Genomic DNA, 8,637 nt, shown 5'->3' with positions numbered 1-8,637 from the left:
GAGGATGATTAGAGCTGTGAAGCAACAAACTGAGTTGCTGAAGTCCCTCATAACACTCCAGACTGATCGGTTATAGGCCTGCCCTCCCCTTAAGCACATTCAGAACTCTTTCCTATGTCCTCCCCAACTCTACCCGTGCATTCCTTTCCGCTTTCTGGGACTTCTTTCCCATTCACTCCACCCCCATGGACACCTTTTCAAATGATAGCTGGACTTATGCATAGCTCTGAAAGTCAGCCCTCCCCTTGTATCTCCTCTCCCCACAAGCATTTTGTGGGTGGTGGGGGATTTTGTGTGTGTAATAAAAGGAAAGTTTTTTGAATGATAAGCAATCTGTCTCCAGCAACATATAAACAAGCAGTTTAATCATTTGCTGACATTGAATCCTTGGCCACACAAGTCACAAGTGCTTCCTTGCAAAACTTGATTTCATTAAGCGTTGCAGTCTCAGTCACAGCAACATACATTACTGGTCCTCATCTTCAAAGTGTTCCCTCAATGCCTCCCTGATTCTAATTGCCCCCCATTGTGCCCTTCTGATAATCCTGGTAACTGGCTGCTCAGAAGCAGCAGCCAGGTGTTCTGCCTCAGCAATCCACCCCTGAACAAACTTTTCACTCTTACCTTCACAAATATTGTGCAACATACAAACACATGGCTATGACCATGGGAATATTATCCTCATTGAGGTCTAACCTGCCATAAAAGCATTGCCAGCACACCTCTAATCTGCCAAATGCACATTTCATGGTCATCCTGCACATGCTCAGCCTATTAGTGAACCGCTCCTTACTGCTATCCAGGTTTCCTGTGCAAGGCTCCATGAGCCATGGCATTAAGGAGTACGCCAAGTCTCCCAGGATCACTATGGGCATTTCAACATCCCCTATTGTAATCTTCTGGTCTGGAAAGAAAGCCACCACTTGCCGCTTTCTGTACAGGCTGATGTTCCCAAAGATACATGCATCATGCACCTTTCCAGTCCACCCCGCGTGGATGTCAGTGAAACGCCTGTGGTGATCCACAAGCACCTGCAACACCATGGAGAAATACCCCTTCCTATTGATGTACTCTGTCGGAAGATGGTCTGTTGCCAAAATTGGAATACAAGTGCTATCTATCGCCCCTCTGCAGTTAGGGAAACCCATTTCTGCAAAGCCATCCACTATTTCACCTACATTGCCAAGAGTCATGGTTCTTCATAGCAAGATGCAATTAATGGCCCTGCACACTTGCGTTAATGTAGCCCTAACAGTTGACTTCCTGACTCCAAACTGATTTGTAGCTGACTGGCAGCAGTCTGGAATTACCAGCTTCCACACTGCGATTGCCAGGTGCTTCTCCTTTGAGAGGGCAGCTCTCATTTGGGTGTCCTTGCACCACAAGGCTGGGCAAGCTCTGCACAGTGTTCCAGGATGGCAGCTTTCCTCATCCGAAAGTTCTGCAGCCACTGCTCATCATCCCAAACCTGCCTAACGATGCAATCCCACCACTTAGTGCTAGTTTCCTGAGCCCGAAAGCAACAGTCCACCATGTGCAGCTGTTCTATGAATGCCAAAAATAATCTAATGTTGCTCCTATCCATGGCAGACAGCACATCAGGCAACTGTGAATCCAGTTGAGTTAGGAACTTCATGATTAACTGCACTGCAATTCGCAATGTGCTACTGACAGCTAGCAGAGCATTGGAGAATATTGTGGGATTCATTCTTTCAGACAGATGGTAGGGCAGGCATAAAACAAGGGACATTAAAAATACCATGAACTGAAGATGGAAGCAATTGAAATGCTGAGACAGAAGGCAATGCATCATGGGACATTGAGCCCACACCCATGATGTGCTGCGATCCACTCTGCCTTCCCACAAGTCCTAGCGGTAGAAGGTGGAGAGCTGAACTGTGGATAGCTACCCACAGTGCATTGCTCTCACAGTTGATACCACTACCCCAAGTGTGGATGCGCTCTGCCAACAGAGGAGGACAGTGTGAACATGTAATAACTATTTTCTTTCAGTGCTTTTTGATTGTTGACCAAACTTTTAGGGAAAAACCTCCATAGGTGTTGACATGGCCTAAAGCTAGTACTATAAATCAACAGGAACTGACTCAGTGGCTGATGCAGTCAGCTGTACTAGCTGAAGAGCATATTAGCAAGAGAGAGACCTCAGTGTTGGAAGGTAGAATAAGGCATGGGAATAGCTCACATATGGAATGGCAATTACTTTTTGTTACAAGTGCAGTGGCTTTTGTTGGATCAATTCCTGTAAACCTCTTAGAAACAGAGCAAGTGAGCTGTAAATGCTGTATCTGTTGTTTCTATGTTTCAAAACAAGATGTCCTGGGGGGAATTGCACAGCTCCCCCACACACAAAAACTTAGTTAAAAAGGAATTAAGGTTGGAAACATAAGATTGTTTTGGACTAGACTAGCTACACTTTCCTTACAAAAATTCTCTACCTTTTCCTCACAGGGTTAGCTGCCTCTGGCCCAGCCTCACATGTGCCTGGTTTATCCCACCACCCCAAGTAGAGGGATTGAGTACAAGAGTCATATGATGGGGGGAGCAGGAAAAATGCATCTCCAGCAAGGTATGGGAAAGAAGATGAAGGAAAAGGGGCCAAAAAAAAAAGTGTTAAGAAACAAGGAAGTGGTTTTAAAGGTCTGTGAAGGCTGCTCTTTTTCATCCTCATGGAGGCTCACTGGTCTTAGAAGGGGAAAGGGACAAATCTTTGTCTACCTTACCCTCCACAAACTGAATTCAATCTAGAAAAAAAGCATAACTTGTTTCAGCATCTGAAGAGATATTATGAAGAATGGATACATTCTTCCCTTATTTTTAAAGAGGGAAAACTCCATAAAAATAAATAAAAGTCAGAAACAATAATATATTAAACAAGTGCTGCATAAGATCTTCTGCTATTTAAGCATCAGGCTGGAGGAGCTGCTCATATGAAAGCCTGTAATGCAGTCATAAGAAGCTTATAAGTACTGCTTCTGGGAAGGAAAGATGGAGCCAAGCTGAAAGAAACTGACTCCAGGCCAATTTAAAAAAAAAAGAAAGAAAAAAGACCACCACAGATTTCACATTAAAGAGAATGGAATCCAAAATATGCTTAGAGACTCAACCTCCAGAAGTCTAACTATCAACCTTTCTGCTAATGCTGCACTATTTCCAAACATGGCAATAAATCTCATGTTTGGAAATTTATTCTTGCAACCTTAAAGGACAGAAACTGGGTTGTTTTGTTTTTAACAACAAGAGTTACATTTTGTAGACTGAGAGGGTCACCAGAGAAGTGCTGATACAGACACTATTGAGTTTCAGCTCTATCTGATCTCTGTGTGTAGGACCCCCTACAAATAAGATCCTTGTTTTGGTGGAAACCGGGTTGTTCAAAGCATTTTCTAGCAGTACAAAAACTTCTATTTCTAATAACATAGCAAGCACATTTTTGATGGGATAATTTTACAAGCAGAACCCAGGAACTCTAAACTCATTAATGAGCAGTGGGAGCCAGGACTTCCAGACATGGCTTTGCAGTTTTACTCCATTACATTGGAAGAAATTCCTTTATTTGGACCAGTTCCTTTATAAGGATTTTCCTTGTAGTCACAGAAAACAAACAAAACATGAAAAAGTCAAAGTAGAAAACAGGTATTTTCATTAAACCAATCCAGGAAGGATCATTCACAACATCTTTCCAACTTCAGCAATTAACTCATCTCAGTGTCTTACTATTAATGGAGTTCATTTATGAGGAACAATCAGAAAACATCAAAAACAAATCATGATGTTAAAAACATGCTACAAGTCAATCACTTACTAGTTCTTTGCTGCTAGTGCTGCAATGAGGGTCTCATTTCACGGCTTGGTTCTGGCACAAAACCTTGCACCTGCTGGGAGTCAACGCAAGTCTTTCCTCTGCTTAACATCCCCAGTCCAATGGCCAGACAGCAAGGGCCAACCAAATTCTTAAGGATGATTGGTCTTCACTTCTCCCTTATGTGGAGTTTGTCTACAACACAGGCCATGAATCTACAGGTCAAAGCCATTATTTTACTAACTATGGGTACCACCACCGATTCCACCCTCAATTACCCACGTATTCTTCCTACCTGTCTGCCTCAAACCTTGTGCAGCAAATTTGTCAGGCCCTGAAGAAGCACCTGGGGGTAAGGTTGCCAACCATCCCGGATTGTCCTGCAGTTCCAGGAAGTAAAGATTAATCTTTAATTAAAGATAGTCATATTATGAAACATCCAGTAATATATCCAACCAAAATTAGGAAACCTACCTGGGGGGAAGGGGCAGGAAAGAGCAGACTATAGGAGATATGCAGACCAGCATCAACAGCAAGGCCCCATCTACTCAGTAGGACATAATGTATGGCTCTCCACACCAATATACCTACTCACAAGCTGGACTTAATGGTTCTTTGGCCCTTTTGAGATCCTGTAACAGGATGTGAACTTCCACTACCCAGCTCTCTGAAGAGTCACCTGGTATTTTATTTTATGTATCACTTTTGAAACCTTACACAGAAAACCCTCTCACAGAGCCTAGCCACCTTCACAGGGACAGAGCCACAAGGAATACATAGGTCACAAGATTCTGGACTCCAAACATAAATATTGCAGGCTCTGGTACTTTACAGAGAAGGAGGGATAATGTCCTGAGGAGTGTACCTGGGAACTTGTACATGACTCCACACTTGTGATTCCAATGGAATGCTTGCACTCTATGAAGCTTGGTCCCACATCACCCTAAGGGCACCCCTTAGAGAAAGGGGTGATGGCAGGAACTTTGGTTCTTGAACCCACAGCCCCAGGTTTCTTAGGAGCTAGGCAGTCCCAACTTGCCACCCAGTGACCTGCTAACAGCTGCCTGAGGACCCCAGTCCTGGGATCTGATTGATGAAACACAGAGGGTCCTGACTGGGTTAAACAGAAGCTGGGGACCAAGCACAGGAACAGGAAGTTGCCCATTCAACTGGGTTCTTCCTCCTCAGGGCTGCTTTCCCTGCAACACCTGCTCCTACTGCCTGCTGCTGATCTATGGGTAACCTGATCCTGCCTGACTCCTGGTTTGCCCTCTGGCCTGTCTCAGACTCTGACCTCCTGGCAGCTGACTCCTGCTCTGACCACTAGGTCAGACTGCTCACATCTCAGTCATGACACCTGCACACTTTAGAGGGATGCTTCATACTGGCCCATGCAGAGCTCTGCAATGTGAGGAGAGTCAGAGGAAGGGCCTACAACAAGGGTAGTCAATTATTTTTTGTCAAGGTCCAAATTTATTGGTCAAGGGATAGTCAAGGTCCAGACTCCAGAGAAAATACAAAATAATGATAAAAGATTTTGGGGTCCATTCAAAAGCATCTGGCAGTCCAGATTTGGCCTATGGTCTGCCTATTGACTACCCCTGGCAGAGAAGGGCTGCAGCAGCTTCCTCCTGTTCAAAACATGCTCATGTTTTCGGGATTTGGACTTTAGTCTACTTGGAACTGGACTAAGACCATTAAATAACTTTAATTGGGCCAAAAAAAAAACCAAAAACTTGAGCTTGAGACAAATTTAAGCCTATGACTGAAAAGGATCAGTATGTTAATACCAAGTTTCAGGGTAGAGATTCCCACTTCCAAGTATTCAGTGTCTATACTGCTTCCTGTATTTTACGTGTGATCTGACCAGTGCTGAATGCTGTATTGAGGTACAACCACAAAAGGATCCTCTATTCTATGCAGCTCTAGAATGCACTGCCCTTGTCTCTATCATTTTGTATTGCTTGCCAGTATGTAACTTCCTGTCCACTGTTACCTTGTGGGCTCTTCCAGCATTACTCTCTTCCAAGTTGCCCCTTCCCATATTCTGGATTAATTCCCCTTCCATGTATTAGTTTGTACTTCAGTTCAAATCACTCTTATTTCCTGCATACATTTCTGATATTAATATTTACTGAGCATTAACAGTTTTCAGTGCTGTGTTCAGTGCTGTAAAAACAGATGAAGACTAATGAGCTCATGAGAGATGGCAAGACTTATACATGTAATTTTTTGCAATGAGTTTGCATATTGAATTATAATAGGACTTCCCACATGTGTCAAGTTATTCACATGCAAAAGTGTGTGCAGGATTGAGGCCTAAAAAAAGAAATTATTATTCATATTACTCATAGCAGAACCTCAAGGCAAGTACCTGTCTAATCTGACTACCTGCATACCACTGTCCTTCCATGCTTCTTCTACTGTTTGTCACAGTAGGTGGGCATGGCTGTCCCGTCTCTGCCTCTGAGGAGGCCACACCTCCTCAGAGCCTGGGCTGCAAGAGTACTTAAAATCAAAGGAAGGGGAATTCACCATACTCAGTGGGTCCCAACCTTCGAGCAGGGCAGGGCTGCAAATAGGCAGGACTCTGACTTGTAGTCACACAGAGCTGTAGCACCAAGCACCATCTACGGGTCTCCAGCAGGGGTGACTGAGGAACACAGTCCTCCTAGTCTAATGAAGAAGAGTACTGCCACCCCTGATAGTGTGGTGGTAGGGGGACACAAGCCCACCCAACTCCACCACATCATAGCCCAGGACCTAACAGTGGCAGACTACTCTGCCACGGTCAACAGGGAATCCCCCTGCAACACACTAGCCACATTTCTAGCAGCACCACAGCCAGACAGTAGTCTGGTTCCCCTGGGCTGCTTCCTACTCTCCCCCTAAGGTGTACCTGCATCCAGGGATTGTCTTCAGTCTCCCTGGGATACACCATCAAGGTAAGCCATAGCAGCTTCTCAACATCAGGAGTGGCAGGGTTCTTTGGAAGCTTATGCAGGTCCTTGGGGCAGCAGTGGTTCTCCTTGGCTTACCACTCCATCAGTGGGGAAACAGCATCTGTCTCCTACATCAGCTCCCTCTCAACTGAGTTGCTGGGACAGCCTTTTATACTTCCTTTTCCTGTCCCGCCCCTCTGCTTCCAGTGTGTGGGGCATGGCCCTCCTGGTTCCACCCACTAGGCGGCTTGCGGCATTCCCTCCACATCTGCCTCTGAGGGAGGCCATGTCTCCTCGCTACAGTCACCATCTCATTGTGTTGTGTCTAAAATTAGGGCCCATCCCTGCAAACATGTACTCTGAGTTCTATGGAGCTGCTCACAAGTTAGGTTATTCATGTGTGTTTGCAGGACTGGATCTTAAATTGTCTAAACTCTTCTGGGCAGGAATCTTATATGTTCCTCTGATGTGAATAACACTTCTAGGTATTGTAAAAAGATTAATAAAATAATGAGTCCCTAGCACTGCAGTCGGAGCATAATGTTCTACATATGTACAAGTCAAATAAACATATGTAGAACCTCAGCAGTATAAAAAGAGGAACAAAATATTCTATTGTGGATTTAAAAAAAAATACATATAAACAATACATTTCTAACCTTTCTAGGTCTCTGTGTTTTTCTTCTCTACAGGCTGCATAATAATGTACTCTTTTAAAATATTATGCTATATTTAATCTCTCTTCCATATTATTAATGGGGATATAAATAAATTCAGACCTAACATTGATCTATGAGGTACTCTGCTGAATACGTTCTTCTAACTCAATGTGTAATTTGATCATCAGCACTAAACAATCTTGCTTAGCTTTTGGCTTGCTCAGTGAGCTTCTGTGAATCTGATAGTGTTAGAAAATGTTTTGCCTGGTTAGTAAAGATATAATTTGCATATAAATTTAAATGACAATAATTCTCTTTAAATGTTTTAACACAATGCTCAGCTGTGGGGCCTGAGGCAATGTATACTACCAACATCTTCCAAGAGATGACAAAGAAATGCAGGCAAATGAGGGGAAAAGAGGAATCTTGTTTCTTCCACTCTCCCCCACCACCACCCCCACTGACATTATTGGTATTTCTGACAGAATATGTAATTGATTATTCTAAGTCTTAAGTAAAATATGACCCAGCAGGAAAGATATTTAAGAATATTCCCTACAATGCATCATTTTTTGGAAAACACAAAGAACAATTTAGACAAAGTTACACACTGCCCCTATTTAGAGTAGGGGAACCCTGAATACGGCCCCATATCTAAGGGGAGGAATATTCTACCAGTATATAAGAAAATGTGCTTTTAAAGTATCCTCCAAACAGCAGTGCCTAGCCTCACGGTTTCTTTTATCCAGAACATCCCTGCATGTAAAGCAAAACATCTGGTTATGGGTCTTTCATCATTGATGACAACACATAACTACTGTTTATTCCTCTTTTTCCACCTCATAATTGCTGGCCATTTATTTTAAAGGTGGCAACCTTAGAAAAAATAAAATGACTGATCTTTTGCACAGGCTCCAAATGTCAAGATGTGAAAGATGTTTTATCATCAGCATATGGCATCTGTCTGGTCTTCGTAAGGAGGTCTCTAGTTGGATCAGAAATGTTCTCTAAACTGGATTTCAATGTCTCTAGCTGTTAGGTTGCCTTGACTAAACATCACTCTGAACATTATTTACCTTCGACTTAATTTGACCCTCAGGAATTTACACATAGTTTAAAGTTTCAGAATAAATTCCTCAACTAACTCCTCGTTAAAATTACTTGAAGGATTCTTTTATGATAAAAACATGCTGGCTCCCAGAAGACTGTATCTGCA

General features: G+C 43.2%; 1 long non-coding RNA gene across 1 annotated transcript; it reads right to left on the bottom strand.

The window, feature by feature from the left end:
• Positions 1–3,857: 3,857 nt before the first annotated feature.
• On the bottom strand, positions 3,858–6,865 carry LOC123363565. Its single transcript, XR_006576810.1, has 3 exons — positions 6,720–6,865; positions 4,116–4,200; positions 3,858–4,015 (listed from the first exon to the last, which is right to left on the bottom strand). It is a non-coding gene; the product is annotated as an uncharacterized LOC123363565 (long non-coding RNA).
• Between the last annotated feature and the right edge of the window lie 1,772 nt (positions 6,866–8,637).

Source organism: Mauremys mutica, chromosome 2 (genome assembly GCF_020497125.1).
Source record: "Mauremys mutica isolate MM-2020 ecotype Southern chromosome 2, ASM2049712v1, whole genome shotgun sequence".
In the NCBI taxonomy this organism is placed as follows: domain Eukaryota; kingdom Metazoa; phylum Chordata; order Testudines; family Geoemydidae; genus Mauremys; species Mauremys mutica.
The sequence above is the reverse complement of the archived record's forward strand: the minus strand, read 5'-3'. Positions and strand labels throughout refer to the sequence as shown.